The sequence below is a fragment of the Lissotriton vulgaris genome, chromosome 3_1, assembly GCF_964263255.1.
Source record: "Lissotriton vulgaris chromosome 3_1, aLisVul1.2, whole genome shotgun sequence".
In the NCBI taxonomy this organism is placed as follows: domain Eukaryota; kingdom Metazoa; phylum Chordata; class Amphibia; order Caudata; family Salamandridae; genus Lissotriton; species Lissotriton vulgaris.
Window position 1 is genome coordinate 569776607 of NC_141689.1, and position 18850 is coordinate 569795456.

Here is an 18850-nt window from a genome sequence, read left to right on the forward strand (position 1 = left end):
GAATTCCAGTTATAACAGCCTCATTACAAGTGCCATAAGATATAATGCACTCACAATAAGGTGGTCAGGACAAAACTCAGTTCCTATCACTTGAAACATTGAGAGATTTCCTGGTCTGATACATTGTCTCTTGTTGGGAGGTCTTACTTTGTCTCTGGCGATGTATATTTCATACAGCAGCATGGACCCATTGCTGTACAAAGACCAGTTACAGCCATCTTTGAGAAGAGTGGAATTGAGGAGAGGGTGGAGAGCAGAGGGGGAGTGGAGATCCTGTGCTGGTGGTTTGTGCTATGATTAGCGAAAATTCCTACTGACTCCAACCTTCAAATCATCCCCCGCAGGGAATCCATTCTGCGGTCTTCCACTGGGCCAATAGGGATCTATGTGCTCTTCTCACCTATATTCAGCTCCACAATTTTCAGTTGTAGCGATAAAGTCTAGGGATTATCTTCGACAGGTCTCCAGCTCGCACTAGCATCTATATTCTTAATGTTAGAAAATGTGTTGCCTTCTATAAAGTAAAAACTCTTGTCAATGTTGGTTGTCGGCTGTGATTTCACCACTGTACACCCACAGATATTAACACTACCATTAAGGGGCCATTAGGGAACACCTCACCCAGGAAGAACTATAGATTAGCAGCCTGTGGTTAACACAATTATACTCATTGTGGCCTGGTGCTCCCAATTTTACCAGCCATCAATCAATTTGGACTGACTTGCCGTGGCTTCCTCCACCATTTCTGTTTTTATGACTATATTGAAAGGGTCTGGTTACCTTTGGTTTCTCTCCTTGGGAACCACCTTAGATTGACTGTAGTCTCTTATCACAGTTTAAGCCTGCAAGATGGATTTCTTATCATGATGGCATTTGCTCTTTCTATCAGGTCTCTTTGGTCCTACCAATTTTTCTATCAACTTTATAGCAGGTGATGCATTCTGCTTGAGCTCAGCGATCTACAAAAAGTATTGGCACAACTCTACTAGGCAAGCACTCTCAATCAAAAGTAGGTGAAACACGCTGTTAAACGCTGTGAACTTTTCCTCTTAATTAACTAAGCAAAGTCTTTATAGGTGCCATCGATAAATGTCTCCTTACTCAGATTCAGCATTTTCCTTGCATTGTGAATATTTTGTAATAGATGACAGGGGTCACCAGAGTCTTTGAATTATATCATATTTCATACAATCATTTTTTTTCTGTTACTCAATTCCTTCACAGCTTCATTTCCCAACCAGGAATGGTGATCTAAATAACAGTTACTTTCTTATCCTCATTTTACAGTGCTCTGGTAGCGAAAAATAGCTTTCAAAATCTCATTCTTACATACTTTTTGCATTTTGAATACCACTTCAAAGCATTAACCCAGAAAATCACATTAACATTAACATTTTGATTGAAAACTAATTCTTTTTGCATTTGGGGAAGTTGGGCAGTACTATCTTGAGACAGAGTGCCCCCTACTGACACAGGCATTATCTTTGCAGTCTCTAACTGAGCCTTCTTCAGCTCAAGGAAAATAGCAAGCATTTGTATTCTATCACTCAATCTTACTTGTGCTTTAATTCTTCCTCGTTGTCTTTTCCTTCTGTCTGATCTCCTGCTCTGGGACTCGTTTCTCATTAACAAGGGTATTTCCCTCTAGCATGAGTGTCCCTAGCTAGATTCACTAGCCTCCATAGCCTTATTCAACTGCATCTGTTGGCCACATCCTGTAAAAACATCTGTGTTGCTGTCTGTGGATACATGACTGGCAGGATTTCATTACAGACAGAGAAAAGAGGCTCTGCAATATTTAAAGAGATGAGAAAAAAACAAAAGCAATAGCCCCTGCCCTAGCAGTCTATGAGGGGAAGGCGTTAGCCTCTGCGGTCTATGGATCCGAATTATGGGGCACTGAGAATATTAAAGCACTGGCGGTGGCAGAGAACAAGTTTATGAGAGACCTAGTCTCGCTCCCTCTCTCGACCCCTTTAAAACCATTATTTGCTGATATGGGCAAAAGATCTATTTCTGAGGTGGTCCAACTTCGACCACTACTATTTTGGGTGCGCCTTAGAAGGACCCCGGAATTAGCAAAATATGCTTTAGTGCTGGATGAGCTAATTATCCTGAATGCTTCAAATAAAATAAAGTGGCTAAACAATTTAAAGAAGCTTGTGGTATCTTTAGGATTGAGCGAATCCTGGGCCTCCCAATCCCCCCCACCAAAACAAACAGTGAAAAAACTATACTGGGAGTGGATAGAGGCCAAGGTTCTGCAAAACCCAAATTGGGGTCCCTTAACGGAGAAATTTTTTAACACAAGCTTGTTGTAAAGTTAGAACCCTTCTTGGATTTCATACAGACCCCTCGAGACAGAACGTTATTTCTGAAATTTAGATATGGCATTCTACCTCTTAAAAATTTCATGGCAGATTGGAAAGATAGGAGGGAAGAGGACTTTTTGAAATGCCCAGGCTGTCCCTGCCCGGAAGAATCCTTAGGCCATCTCTTTTTTGCATGTAAAGCATATTAACAGGCCAGAGATAAATGGTTGAAGCCAGTCTGTAGAAAGCTAGGAGTTAGGGACTATAGATCAGCCCTTCGCATTATTCTTTCCAAAACCACTTGCATGGTTATTGTTTGCGGGGTTGCTAAGTTTTTGGCCAGCGCTTGGATTATCCGGTTAAGGTTGTTGTCTCACTCGTGCACAGATTATGACTCAGTATGAATTTTAATTATGGTATTTTGTTTAGTTTTATTCGTGTGTAATGATGTAACGCTTTTACGAGGACTGTAATACTTGGAATCTATGTATGTATTTTTATTTTTGTACTTTTATGATACATGTATCGAATAAAGTATTACAACAACAACAACAACAAAAAAACAAAAGAGACATTGTAGTAAGATTCCTGGATAGGTTCTCAGAGATACCAGTTACTGCCAAGGTCAGGGGTGTAAACTGAGGGACAGAGGAAATTGGCAGGTGAGCAAAGCTAGACCACTAACCAAACAGAAGTTAAAGATTTCCTAGTGCAGGGACAACTTTTGTTTTTGAAGCATCAGAGCATATCTAACGTCACTCTGAACATTGCTTTCTTCATGTGGGCCTTCAGTTACTCAACTCCTCATCCTTTTTGTCTACCTGAATGTTACGAGTCTGTCCACGTGTCCTACATTGGTGCAATAATCCCATCTGGTCTCAATACAGAAACCATTGTTAAAAATCAGGGTGAGGCGACTGGCTCCATATTGTCTAGCAGACTTTCACACTCTGCATACCATTTATTCTAACAGTCTGAGATTTGTCATGTACTCAGAGCACCTACAATGTCCATCCTCTGGGTAAGATAACTTACATCGCCAGAATCAAAACCACTTCAGTTCGGGTTTTACCATCACCGCCCTGCTGCTTACAAAACCACTGTGTCTCTCTTGTCCCCTTCCCTATTTTCACCTAACTTTCAGTTTTGAGGTGAGGAAGTTCAACACCTCTGGAGAGGCACTAGAAAGGGTAAGATTTGCAGTAAATCCATACCCTCACTCAAAGCTCGACATGGACTTACTGTTGGTTTATTAACGTCTCTATCAAGGGAAACAGGTGACACTGGGAAACTAATAGCGCAGTACACGTTTAAGCTATTTTTCTCCTAGAGAATTAAGCACACACCTATGTATGAGCACTGATCACAGGGTGGGCATCTTGCATCTCATCCGCTCACCCACTAAAACTGCTTTATAACATTCCCGAATTCTATAAGGTTTTGCGGTACAAGTTTCTCTGAAACACATTTCTAAACATAGATTCCAATTGCGTTTTGTAAATGCACTGCATATCGACCATTGTACTATGAATTTTATTTTGAATATAGTGAACTTTATTGTTTGTATGGAGATTTTGATTATTGTTCTACAACTAACATTATTGTTTTCTGCGACCCATGAAACTCATCGACATCCATGCTATATAACAATTATTGCCTAGTGCCCTTTAAGCCACAGAAAATGCAAACCACTGTAAGATTACTGATTTGCCCAGTACATCTTTTTTAGGATTTAAAGTTATGGTGGAAGAGATGTAGAACAATCAAAGCCTACTCTTTGAGAACATCAAGTACCAATAACACAGAAATAACAAGCAATATTTGTATTGCCCAGTCAGTTTTATATGTTTAGCAAAGGTGTCATTCCAAGTACATAGTATTGATATTCTTCAAACATACTGCTGTAATGTTAGGTTGGCAATAAAATAAGGCATGGGAAACATTTAGAATTCTGTAAGTGTTTTAAACAAGGTGGTCGTTACTTTAGCTGTATGATTTAGCTTAAACATGGTCGCAAGCCATTGTGAGCCGGGCTAAGAATTCTTTTGAATTGAATGTGCAGTTGTACTCATTTTGGGAGCACACAGTGACAGTTATTCACTGGCAATTTCCAGGTTGACACTTGAGATGGTGACATGTACAGAGAGAGGCTGCAACCTCATCAGCATGCGCCTGTGTTAGCGAGTTAAAAGTAAGTACACAGTCTCTACTTGATGAAAGGTAGGCTTCTGTATCAATGAACTATAGCTATGTTTTTACTTCTGTTAGGAAGGCTTCAACATATATCAGTGTCATAAATGGACAATTGTGAGTTTCACTTGGGAAAGGAAACTACCTTATTTTCATTTTCAGGCTGGTTCTGCCAGGATAAGGCATCTACCTTGACTTCTATGACCTAGGTTTGTAGTTTATCAGAATTTTAAAATCAGAAAAGAGGATGGTGCTTTCATCAATAACATGTCTTTTTTCTCCTGTGTATTGCCTTTCTTGAGATGTAGGTGTCAATACATTTAAAGTGAGTATGTGTAAATAATAGAATAAACATTTAGGGGCTCATTTACGATGTGAGGACACTGTGGCTGTCTGGAACCGCCCGACCTTAGGTCGGTGGTTCTGACATCAATATTAGGATATGACCACCCATATGTTGGCCATGGTACTGTCCCGTATAGACTATGGTAACATAGTCTATAATGGGGCCCCTGCATACGTGATCCAGCGATTACAACTGGTGCAGAACCAGGCAGCCCGCCTGATCCACGGCCTACCTAAATATCATCGGGTCACTCCACTACTCAAAACACTGCACTGGCTCCCTGTGAGAGAGCGTGCCCGGTTTAAACTCGGCTGCCTCACGTATCAGGCTAGAGCGAGCACTGCTCCCGAGTTCATCTGCTCTCTCATCAAGCCATACTGTCCAGGCAGAGAACTTCGCTCGGCTCATTTGGCCCTCCTTACCATCCCTCGCTTTAAAAAGCAGAGGGCGGGCGGAGCGAGATTCGCTGTCCTGGCTCCAACTTTTTGGAATTCCCTTCCGGTTACCCTACGCACCTCACCTTCTTACCTTCTGTTTCGGAAGAATCTTAAAACCTTCCTTTTCACGCAAGCCTACCTGACTTAATCTTTTAGCTGCTGCCGCCCACTGTTCACCACTAGCGCCATGAAACCGCTGGGTATACGAGCGCTGTACAAATGTTTTCAAATTCAAATTCATAGGGTGAACGGAAACATCCATTGTCTATGACAGCTTGTGCAGCAGGCGGTAATGGCCTGCAGCAAGAAGCTGCCATATTGAAATTGATGTTGGGAAGCATCCCTGCACCGTGTAGCAGGTACCGTGTGCTAGCGGCCCCCAAAGACACTTTCCAACAGCCTTTCCATGTCAGAAAGGCCAACATGAAAAGGCTGTCAGAAAGTGCCATCATAATCCCGATGGTCAAGCAGATTCTGTCTCCACCGTCATCAGGGGATGAGGGTGGCTTCCGATGTTGCAATGGGCTCCTTGAGCCCATCAGAACCACTTTGGAATCACCCGCATGGTTTCACTGCGACCACTGTCATCCTAATTCGGCAGTCGGAATGAAACCTACGATGTTGGGTGGAAAGCCTCCGACAGCAAGCCAGAGGCTTTCCACCCAATATCGTAATGAGGCCCTATGTTCATGTTTATATGTTCTGCAATGTGATAATCAATATTTATTGAACATATTCACAGTAATTGGTCTAAGTGACTGTTTTGGTTTTGTTATTAATTTCTGATGACTTTCTTGAAGGTTAACTATGTGTCTCGTTTGTTGGTGCTGTTGTTACCTGTGCAGTCCTACTGCCCCCTGGCAAACCAGCTGTAGCTACTTTATTTAAGCTCAACCACTCAACGGGTGAGTTCGGCGCATTATCACACACACCCCTACAATCCGCTGGTGGACCAGCTGTAGCTACTGTATTTGGGCCTGACCTCTCATCAAGTGGCTTTGGGGCAGTGTCATTAGATATTTTCCTCTTTTCTCTAGGCCTAGAGCTGTCATTCTTACCAATTTGCGCATCTAGTAGTCTGACCAATCTACCCACCTCATCTGTCAGAAGGTCTAGTTTATCCACAAGTGGTTTACCAATTGTTTCAAACTTCCCCTCAATAATGCTAACCAATAAATCAAATTGCTCTGAATTAGAATTAGCCATGCAGTTCTTATTCGTAGTCTCTTTCTCGCTGGCGCTATTAGTGAGTGTGGGTTCAGCTTTCTTTTTATTATAGATCCCCCCCACGCGTGGTTTGTACTTTCCTACAGGCCCTCACTGTTCGCAAGGCTGGGGAGCTGTGTGGCATAATGGCATCAGGTGTTTCAGTTGGTTCGGGGGGATCCTGAGTTTGGACTGGATCAGCTGGTATTTCCATTGGAACAACATCAGGATCACCATTAACAACCACAGGCAGGTCATTACTAAGTACAAGTAATGCAGGTGGTAAATCTGGAGGGTTCTCCCGGCTTAAAGACTTTCTTCGGTCGTTGTTAATTTTGTTCACAACCTTTACTAAGTAATTGTCCATGGTAGCTTTATGTTTGGATATTTTGTAAAAACCAGTCTGGATGTCTGAGCGACAGGCAGTTGGACACAAGAAGCAAAAAATATAAAAAGGTACTGAGTGGCACCAGAGGCGTGTGGACACTATATTAAAATGAGTAAAAGTCAAATATTAACTTCGCTTTCGACTTACTGAATTATCTTTGTCCCAACAGCCAAAGGGAGTTGCCCAGACCTGCCTCGTTCTGCCCCGGACGGCCACAGACGGCCCACCCTCTGCCCGGGCTCAGCCCGGCGCCTCCTGCGCTCGTCCCGCGAGGCAGGAGGCACCCCTTGCACTTGTAGCGCCTCCGGGCGCAGGGATGCCGTCACAGGTGCAGCGCCGGAGGCCGGGGCAGCTGGGGGATGTAGTTCCCGCTGCGACCGGTCCAGCAAGTAGGAGCCAGCAGCCGTTGCCCTCACGGCACGGAAACAGGAGAGGAGGTGTTGTTTCCCCTCAAGCAGATTTGGCTGATACAAGGAAACCGTTCCCCTCACGGCACGTGTCCTCAGCGTCCCCTATCTTTAGTTATCCCCGACTGACCCGGAGTAAACTCAAGTATCAGGCAGCAAGCTAGTCCCTTGCAACTAACTCGCCTTGTGCCACCTTCGAAATTTTATAGGGTTGATAAATATCGCAACTTTAGATATGCGAAGTTATTTACCCAAGCGAAGTCTTACCCACCGAATCAATATGTCATCTACTTAAACTGTACAGAACTCATTGAAGAAGCCTTTTACAACGTTATCAATAAAATATTTAAAGGAAGCTGTATCATTGCAGAGGTATAAGGGCATGAATGGATATTCACATATTCAAAACCTGTTGTGAAGCACAGCTTTCAATTCATGGCCTTCTTGGGATCAAGCTCAAAGAAAGGGTTTTTGGTAGTCAGGGAATTATCTAGGTGCTCTGCTTCATATACGCACAAAGTCTAAAAATGAAATGCAATCAGTATGGTGCAGCTAGGAGAGGGGATAAGCCCTATAACCCCCCAATTGAGTGCGGGCAAAATCTACACAGAACAAAAACAACCAAGGACCTAGGCACACATAAGTAGTAGAGCTACACAGTATGGTAGCACGGTAAAAAGAGAATCCCGCACGTGTTGATTGGGATTCAATCAATCGATCATCGTGAGAAATAAAGCCAGTAAGGCTGAGCACCATGAGGGAGTTCGGAAATTGGAACCAATACTTCCAACAATGAGGTTTGATCTTAAGGCAAATAAGTCTAGGAGCCCCCATGGCAGATCACTGTGTTCAAGTTGTCGACTCTTTTTACTGCACGCCTGAGATATAAAAACAACCTGATTTGCCCTGACTGGTCCGAGTCCAGCTGGGTTGGAATTATCACCGGCTGAGCGCCCTTAGGAAGTCACGGAATTATTCTCCTAATGTGACGAAACACGTGTCGGCTGGTTTATCCACTGATCATTGAATCTTGAAAGAAATGAAAAGACTTGACATTTCGCAACATCTCTAAAGTCATTTCCTTCCATCTGATGTTTATTAGACTGTAATACTTGCATATTTGTCAATACTGTGTAGATCTACTATTTATGTGTGCCTAGGTCCTTGGTTCCTCTTGGGATCAAGCTTGCTAAATATTTGCATGTTTGATGTGATGTAAGAAAACACCTATTAAAAGATAATGAGTATCTACTTTTTCAATTATTCTGCTGATTGCTCTATAATTAATACACATTTTTCACACACCTCTCTTCTTGGGAAAAACCAAAGGTGAAGAGACTCTTGATTGTGATGGCTTGAAAATAAACCCTTTAATAAACTCATTAACTAAACCTATTAATAGACCCATTAATTTGTTCTTAATATATATATAAATATTGTCTAAGGTGTTCTATCTCAGACTCTGTGAGACTCCACCGCCTTCCTGGACAATCTCGCCAACATCACACTAAAGCTGCTCATCACCACCCCCACCCACAAGGCTGGACACACCCTCGACCCCATCTTCGCAGGAGGGAACAACACCACTTCAGCCACACTAAGCAACCCCTTTGGATGGACCACCACTGCTTACACTTCTCCTTCTTTAAACCCATCGCTCACAAACCTACACCACACCCCCACACAAAATTGGAGCAAGGCCCCAGAGGAGCACCTCAATTCCACCCTCAGCCATGCACCCCCCTCCCGCCACAACTGACGTCAACTCTGCAGCCCACGAACTCCACAGATGGATCACCAATTGCGCAGACAAACTTGCCCGCCTCCAGAACTCCGATAAACAGACCCCACAAAAGCCGCTTGTTTCACCAACTGACCTCCGAGAATCCAGACACAGATGCAGGCATCTTGAGAAAGTCTGGTGGAACAGCAAAAGCCAGGAAGCATGGACCAGCTATAAGTAATCCATGACAGAATATCACCAATGCATCAGATCCAGCAAAAGTAACTTCATCCAGGATAAGACTCTCCTTAAGTCCAGCAATGCCAAGGAGCTCTTCAGCATCATACAGCAATTCACCAAACCCCCCTAACGAAGCCTCATACATCATGCCCGCCCAAGACCTCTACAACAAACTCAGCTCCTTCTTCCATCTCAAGATGAAGTCCCTCTACGACAACCTCCAAAAATAGATACAAGACTCTGAAACCTCCCTACCTCCAGGAACTCCGCTTGGACCCCTTTCTCTACAGAAGACACCCATACGACCATGAAGAGCATTCACTCAGGTGCCCCCATGGACCCCTGCTGCAGCACATCTTCCACAGAGCCACTGCCACCATAGCACCCGAACTACGACACACCATCACCTCCACCTTCAAAACCGGCGCTGCTGTACGACTGGAAATGCGTAGAAGTTAAGCCCCTCCTCAAGATGCACAACGGACCTAAAAAACTACAGACTCATCTCTTTCTCCCCCTTCACAACTAAACTAACTGAGAAGATCATCAACATCCAGCTCATGAATTTCATCGAGACTAACTCCATCCTCGACTCCTCCCAATCCGTATTCCGCAGCAACCAGAGCACCGAGACCGCCCTCCTAACTGCCACAGTTGACATCCGTACTCTCCAGGTGTGAAAGGTATGTGTGTCCTGCGACTCATAACACTAGCCCCCTTTCCTACCAGCGACTGCAAAGCTGATGTGCTCGGCTAAAGAGGATCTTATGAAGAAAATGATCATGACTAAATTGTACGATGAAGGACAGTTTTTTTATTCTGACAACTGCAGGTTTAGTATAATCACTCTCTGTGTTTCATGGGTGCCCCTAGTAAAGTTTGCATTGGGTCACAGCCCCACTGTTAAAATTGTGAGCACAGATGTCAATGTACTATGAAATAAATGGTATTCCTAGTGGCTATGGCTTGGTAATCAGGTTGGGTGTCAGCCATTAAACTTCAATATTAATACATTGCTAAATAACAAGATTCCCCCTACATTAACTCTTTGTGTGTGTGTTGTTACAATAGACTTACTACAGTGTTTCCTACCCAAAAAAGGTGTGTTCTGCTAATGTGATGCTTAGTATTTAAGATGAGTGATGGGAGTTAACATGAAAGAGGCTTTGGGTGTTAACTCTGTGATGAGTCAACATACATACAGATCATTGGCTAATTCATTTCTGTTCAGGATAAAATCTCTGAAATTGCGACACAAAATCTGAACCAGCCACAACTGAAGCAACCTCATGCTTTAGAGCTTTGTGGGTTTGTTTTACAATTATACTGGATGAAATTGCAATGGGCCCAGATCTAGAAAATACAAAAGGATTCGGCTGAATAGCTGCTGTGTTGGAGCCTGCATGGACCACACATTGAGGTAAACCATACACTGATCCAGCCCCCGAGATCCAAAAACAATGCTCCTTCTCCAGGTGGCAATGATTAGTAGAGCTGGCTAAAGTGAGCAGGAATTGCCCAATTTCAGCATGCTTCCTAATGCCGCTGTGGGAACTCAGCTCGGACTCCAAGCAACTAAAATTCTTTTCATAACATAAACAAGTACAATAGAAGCTAATGAAATTTGACAATTTACAAAGAAATGGTTTGTAGAACGTGTAAATAAGTGCAGCGAGGTCTCTCACCAGCAGCGGTTTTCGAAGAAAAACGAGATTACATATTGAAATTATTAAATGAATGTGAGAGAAATGAAATGATTGCAGTGACGCGCGAACAGTATCAGGAAAACAGGAAGCTGTATGAAGCTGTAATAGGCAGCATTGACAAATTTGGTAGCTGCCGCCACTAAAATACATATCTTTATTGTTAGGGCATGGATATTTTAATAGTGGATGAAATTTAGATTTTTCAGAGACGGGCTGGGGCATGGATGTACTCGTGATGCTCATGTAATCGTATTCTAGCTCGGTCACTCTTTTGAATATATGTATTTACTCCTTCCTAAACTCATGAGGTAAGAATCACTGACAAGCCAATAGGTCTGACCCAGGGACCCACGTGTGATGGTTATTTTTTTTTTTTATTTGTTATTGAAAGCATGCACAACAAAATGTAAGGAAGAAAACACATTCATATGCTGCTGCCTAAAGGTGGCGGCCATGTGTGCTAGCAATAAAAAAAAAGAAAATTAAAACAATTAATTATCGCACATAATGTTAATAGAACATGGCTGTCGCTTTCCTAAAAGCAGGTGTTCTTAGAACATTCATAGATACCTTTTTCAATGTTAATAGACATCACTGGAAACTTTTATGTTATGTCATGTCATGTTATCTGATGTGGTTATGTTGTGTTATTTTAATTTGCAGAGCGCAGAATCACCTGGGAGGTTATCCTGTCGCTTAGCAGTTGGGTCTAGCCTTGCCTAAGGTGAGCGAAGAAGTTATTTCAAAAGCCAAGTCTTCAGCTAATTGGGCAATTAAAGAAGTGAGGTTGGGTCTGTGATGTGTCGTGGTAGGGTGTTCCATGATTTAGGATTGATGTGGGACTTCTAGATCTGGTTCTGTGCATGTGTGGGATGTTTGCAAGTAGGAGCTTGGCTGAGTGGAGGTGTCTGGAGGCTTGTGAAGGGAGATGGGCTATTAAGGTAGTCCGGCCTGTGCTGTATAGAGCTTTGAAGGTGTGAGTGAGGAGTTTTAACTGTGTGTTCTTTAGTATCAGAGCCAGTGGAGCTCCTTGAGGTGCTACATAATATGAGTGGTGTGTGGGCGGTTGAGGGTGATACTAACAGACTAGTTCTCAATGTTTTGCAGTTTTCTGGTGAGTTGCTTGCTAATTTTGGCATAGAGGGTGTTCCCGTAGTCCATCTTGCTAGTGATGGGAAAATGTGTGACAGTTTTAATGGTGTTGCTCTGGAATCATTTGAAGATTTTCTTAAGTATGTTTAGGTTGGACAGGCAAGATGCTGTGATGGCATTGACTTGCACTGTCATGTCCAGTTTTTTGTCAATGATTATCCTAAGATTCGTGGCGTGGGTGCTGGGGATAGGTCTCAGTTCAGCCAGCCACTAGGTGAAGTCCCATGAGGAAGTGTTTTTGCCAAAGATTACAACTTCTGTCTTGTCGGTGTTGGGCTACAGACAGTCAGTCTTCAACCAGTCAGTGACTTTGGTCATGCAGGTGGTGAACTTGGTCAGTGTGTTGTGGGCTTTATCTGAGAGTAAGAGTTGCATGTCATCTGCTTTGGGGACTACTGTTCGAATGAGGCTGGCTAGCTGGATCATATGGGGAAATATGATTCTTATTGCTGCAAAATTTACTATTTTTTATCACTGTAACCTAAAGATATTACTTAACTCCATGCGCGCTAGCGGAATTCCGCTCTCATGCTGTGATTTTAAAATCGCATGTTACGTGACGAGCTGGGCTCGTCATCAGCGTGCGAGGAGGCTACGCCATGACGAGCCCAGCTAGTCATCACCGTGGAAGGGGTTAAACACCCAAGAAAAAGCATTGGCTAAGTACATATTAGGTCGCTAACTCGGGCACTCGCTATCCTTTTTAGGCAAATGCACACAACATTAGGAAACATTCTGTCATAATTTAAGAGCGCCAATGGTTGAGGTGGGCTCCTTGCTACGTACTATTGTGGGAGTAAGCAAACATTAAAATGTGACTGGAAAAAATGTAACAATAGACATACACTATGAAAGTTATGTGCAATAGGAGTGGCACTAGAAAGTGTGGCACAAACATCATTCTCCCTAAAGTAATGTATAATGAGGAGAGCTTCTCAAAATGTTAATGAAAAAGAATAATACCCCTGAGAACAGTATATAATTAAAATAAAGTCCCTAGAAAAATGGACTTTAGGAATAATGCTATTAAAGTCTTTGTAAAAAGAATAATGGGGCATATTACCAAGGGCATTATCGCCGCATTAGCGGGACTTTTTCCCGCTAATGCGGCGATAATTTTATCGCCCTATTACCAAGCTGTCGCTAACACCAGTTAGCGACAGCTTGTAGGCGATAGCGGGCATTTAGGGGCCCACTTTGCATGTCAGCAATAATTATCGCTAATGACATGAAAAGTGGGCGTGCCAAGATGTTAGCGACTGAAAACAGTCGCTAACATCTCTAACTCCTATTAGAAACTTTTGGAAATATTCGCGCTAAGCGCGAATATCTCCAAAAGCTAACGCCTGCTAAAAGCAGTTCTTAGCCATGTTATCCAATGGAAGGTGGATAACATGGCTAAGAGCATTGTCACGATAATGCATGAATATCGCTGATTTTTCAGCGATATTCATGCATTTGGCAGGATTTTTACCGCTTTTGAGATAAACCTTGATAATATCAAGGTATCTCAGCGGTAAAAATCCTCGGTGCTCGGCGATATTTTTTTCCCGCTAACCAAGCAATAGCGATAATTATCGCTATTGCTTGGTAATATGCCCCAATGTTTTTAAAATATTGTGGCATGAAATGAATGTTTGCATGACATAATTTAAATAATACTAATAATAGTTTTTTCCCCTTTCTTATAGTGTAGGGCTTTTCTATCATACAACACTTGCTTATTCCATATCTTAATCCCAGTGAAAAATATATGTGATTCTTATCGAGCTCAATGGGGCTCATTTAAGGTTTGATGTTCAATAGTGCTCGTGTATTGCCTATGGCAAGAATTGTGCACTTTTCCCTTTCATCATTCAATGTGTTGTAAATCAGCAGTGGTTAGATTAAGCATCAGCAGAAGACATGCTTTGGTTTTTACCATTATCGTAACAAATGTGCCGACTCCATCTTGAATTTGTAGCGGCCATTTTGTATGCCATACATTGCCATGTGCTCGTCATGTGCTTGGTCCTACCTTCTTGTTCATCGCGCCTGGAGTCTGCCCGGCAACAGGCTATTTTTAGTAGTCTCCGCTTCCAGCATGCCCAGACATGCGCAGTAGGATCAGTGACCGTTACTTAATTAGTTCCAGACAGGAATGTGATCGGAGACTGTTAACTCCGCCCACTCATCGATTGTGCCTTCCAAAATGTCCTTGTATGGTCATGAATCTGCTCTTGTCTTTTGTACCGCCTTTTCTTGAGCCCCCTCATTGTGTATAAAAGGGGCCATGTGCTTTAGTTCGGTGTGCTACTCGATACAATACCGATGGGTGTTGTGTGGGCTGTAGTACCACCTTTAAAGGTTTAATAAACTTTGCTTTTGTATTTCCAGTTTCATTGACAACTTCTTCCTAAGGTCTGAGTACTCTGTGCAGAGAAGGGCGAACCCTTGCACTAAGTAGGCCTGGCTGAGGTTTGCTTACAACAAATGCACACTTTAGTTTCTCTTTTGTGTCTTATATAGCCTAGCTGCCTTTCAATGACTATGTATCTAGAAAGGACAGCTTTTTACATTTTCATGTGTGTTATGAGTTAAGTGAATTTACATGTTCCAACTGAGCCTATGCATTAGCAGTGTTACTTTTACAGCACTGCCTCTGATGTATTAGGCCTGATGTGCAATGGCACTTCATCCTTCATGAGAAACATATCATGTTCAATATATGCTCCTTACTTACAGAAAGGACTATGTGTCAACTTCTTTCTGAACCCATTTCTTTGGCTCTTGAACACTCAGACATTATCTTGAGACTTTGTCAATCACATTTTGGCTCAGTCTATATGAGTATTTTAGTATCAGCATATTTCAATTGGCTGTTTGAATGTGTCTTTCCTCTACCACTGTAATGCATGAGGGGCAATTTTACATCAGGAGAGCACAGTCAACTATATCACATATTGGGCCAAATGTACATAGCATTGGCCACAAAATACTGGTCGCACTTTGCGGACAGTATTTTTGAGACAAGTGTGCTACTGTGCAGACTGACCTCTGTATTAATAGGTTGGTCTGAAAAATACTGATTCGTAGTGGGTCACAGATCAACTTACGTCATGAACATTAATGAGGTAGATCGCAATATGTGAGCCAGAAGTAATCAGAGCCATGTCAGGGATGGTGGCCTGCTGAGCTCCAAAATTTGAACAACTCCAAAAAGGAATCAGACTCCACATAACAACGACCAATTGACAGCCCAAGTCACAAGTTCCAAAGAGCAGACATGATCCTCAGTCTCAACCGGATGCTGAGATCGCTACCTGGTAATCTGCTGCCATGTTAGTAGAGCCCGTATTATGTGATCCATGTGCCAATGAACACATTATGTCAAAGTGAGGGCCTCAAACCTCATATTGTAGAGAAGCCGCAAACCCAAGGTACAGTCCTGAAAATGGGTTGCTAAGGGACTCATTAGCAGTTCAATGTCCACAGCAGCTTGCGTCTGCAAAGCCAGGCAAATATCCAGTACCCATTCAAAGAGCAAAAAAGGCAGTGGAACATGGGTTGCACGCAGGTAAACCAGGCAGGTTGGAATGTTAATGACCAATCGAGATATTGTTCTTGTAGTAGAAATATTCCAAAGTAATGAAGCATGCGCTCATGCTAATGTTGGAGAGGTTGCAGTTGCAGTTCTAGTTCTAGGGGTCTTGCAAATGGAACATCCATTGTGGGGAAGCAGAAATAGGATGAGAATGCCGCACATAAGAAAGAACAGCAGCAGAAATTCTCCGAACACACTGGAAAAAATGGAATGAATAAAAATCGGCATTGGTCAGTTTGGAATGAACTGACTAGGCTGGAATCAACAATCTTAAAAAAATGGGCGAGACCAGCTGTGTTAGAAACATTAACATTTGATGCACTAATTCACCAAAATGCAGAGGGCGGTTTGTGTATAGCAAAGACTGTATTTCACTAGATGTTCAAGCCACCTGTAATTTGAAAGTTTTTGAAAAAGAAGGTTTTGATCTGTTTAAATTTTCGGAATCTGCCTTCAAAGTTGGAATGGAGTGCCACAACAAGCTATCTACTATCTCCTGTGTAGGGGGGAACAGAGCATTGTTGCGGGAACTTAAGCTTACATTCTGCAACAGTCTTGATCGCTAAACATTAAATAACTCCCATTTGCAAGGACCGTAATAAGTGGAAGATTGCTGGAGCTGGTACTCCAGTGCCAGATTCGGCACTGAAGCATTGCATGCACCATGAATCTTAACATGTTTGCAAACAAGTGAATGTGCTACGGAAGAGTCACATTAATCTCCAGTAAGAACAACTTTGTAATTGGCAAATTCATAACGTTAGGAGATGGGAAGTGATCCTAATTCATGAATTAAGCCTCCTAAATCGGGTTCATATCTACCAACAAGAAAATGTTTCTTGCAAGCTGTGAACTGAAATGTTTAAATAGGTAAAGAAATAATGCTCTGTATCAACCACAATGCTGTCTATAGTGAATAGAAGTTGTTGTAACTTCTCTAAATGCAGCATTGTGTAGGTTGCATCTTTCATTCCAATCAATTGTTGTGTGCATGTTAAATTAAAGGGCAAGAACAAATTGCTCCAATTCAAATAGCACCATGGTACACGCCCATTCTTAAGGGTTTGAAGTGTCCAACTAAACTACAAAATAGATCGAAGCTGACTTTGCTCATGAAATAGTGTTGACATATTACTTTTCATAACATTAATAGCAGATAACACAATTTTATTTAAATTATAACTGCGGAAAGACAGCGTATTATTATTGTTATCAACAACAGCATACAATTTACACAAATTATCCTGATCAATTTGTCCTAAATGTGTGGCAGATTCCATTTGGGACAATTTTCAAATGTCATTTTACGTTGCATAAATAAAGCATTTAGAACATGGAGATTTAGGACCCAACAGAAAATATGATTAATTAATGTCTAAGGACATGAGAGAAAGATGTTGTTTCACTGCAGACTGTGTGGAATGTTCCAACCATTGTTCATACAATGTTCTCACTGCATGGGTGGTAACAATATCAGAATGTTGTGATTGAGCATATCGGGGATCATGTCTGCTTGATTTGAACCCAGGTGTGGATTTGAGAAAACAAGCATGACAACCATTAGTATCTACAGGCCAAAATAACCACCAGTACGGACCTGAAAGTATGGATTTAACTAAACCATTCTGTAGTATGCTATTCTTCAGTATAATTTGTGGTACTTTGCCAATTATCAAAGCAGGCAATGGAGGGAATATTGGGGGCATTAATTTCTTAAATATTTGCCAATTTCAGACATGTAATGTAGTCTGTTGAAATTAAGTAGGCTCAAAATAAGGTTTCCGTTCCCTGAACCTGCCAATGTTTCATTCCCCAAATGTATTTCAGATCAGTTTCCTTTTAGTTATCATAGCATTTAAGGTCTAACTGGTTGACGAACAAAGCTGTATATATGAACTTGGTCTGTGTAAGCATATATTCTTTTGGTAGGGTGTAGAACAATTTGAAATATTATGACTTGGGGTCTAAAGTATCATATAAACTGTTTAGTGGTCCCTTGTGGGGGAGCTTGCCAGTGTTCCCATTGTGTATGATTAAAAAGTGTACAGTGACTACTGGATCTGTGTAGAAAATTATGTCCATAATGGTGATAACAGAAGATGTCAGCGTAGTGTTGCAATCACGTGATCGATTTTTCCTTAGAATTCGTTTGATGCTCATTTGGTCCACCTCTCAACCACCTTAATTCTGAATTGCTACGAAAGCTTGGAAGCTTAAGGTGATCAAGCGAGGGAAGGATATGGAAGGTACAGCAGGGAGGGAGACCGTTAACAAAACAATTGATGCTATAACTCAATGTTACACAACCTAGAATAATAATCTCCAGATAATTCCTACATTACCTGTAAAAGACAATAACATCACCCTAGGACAATTTCTAGATAATATTTGGCATATCTGTATAGTAGGAGACCATGGTGTCTGTCTTAAGGGATAAGGCTTTAAGATTAAAAGGCACATTATATTTCCAACAACGTTTTCCCTCGTAATTGAAATTATATCACTGATGATATCTTTAGTACCTACTTAATGATATCATGTATCCAATTTTACAGGGTATGAACCAATATCCAGGACTCTAATACCCTTGTTAGAAAACATGATCAAATAATGATGAACATACATGGCCTTATCATCTTGTCATGTAAAAAGTATGAATTATATATTTCACGCAGTAGGTTCTCTTGAAGCGTAGTCATAATCCATAGAACTCCATAAGAATTCACATATCTTTCTTACATAATAACAACTCTTACTTTGTAATTCACAAAACTGTTCTACCATGATCAAATTGGCGGGCAAAGTCTCAGCCTGGCCGTAGCAATTGTAAGTTATACCAGCATTGATTGTTTTGTTGGTATAAACACATCTCACAGATATGTAGAATAGCGAAGCTATCACAGACACAAATAAGCGAAGAAATTGCACCCCTGATATGAGGTACAAAATTACATTTTTTGCTGGAAAGATTTTTTCAGACAGTTAGTAAAAGGAGAACAGCCGGAAATAGCATAAAAACAAAGACAATCCTTTTGCCTTCACGAAGAGACCAGCAGAACGAAAACAGAGGATCATGCGCCCGTACCCTTCCTGAGATACCACTCACAGCTTCATCTGACGTGTGCTCGATAAATTAATAATCTGCCCGCGTTTACCATGG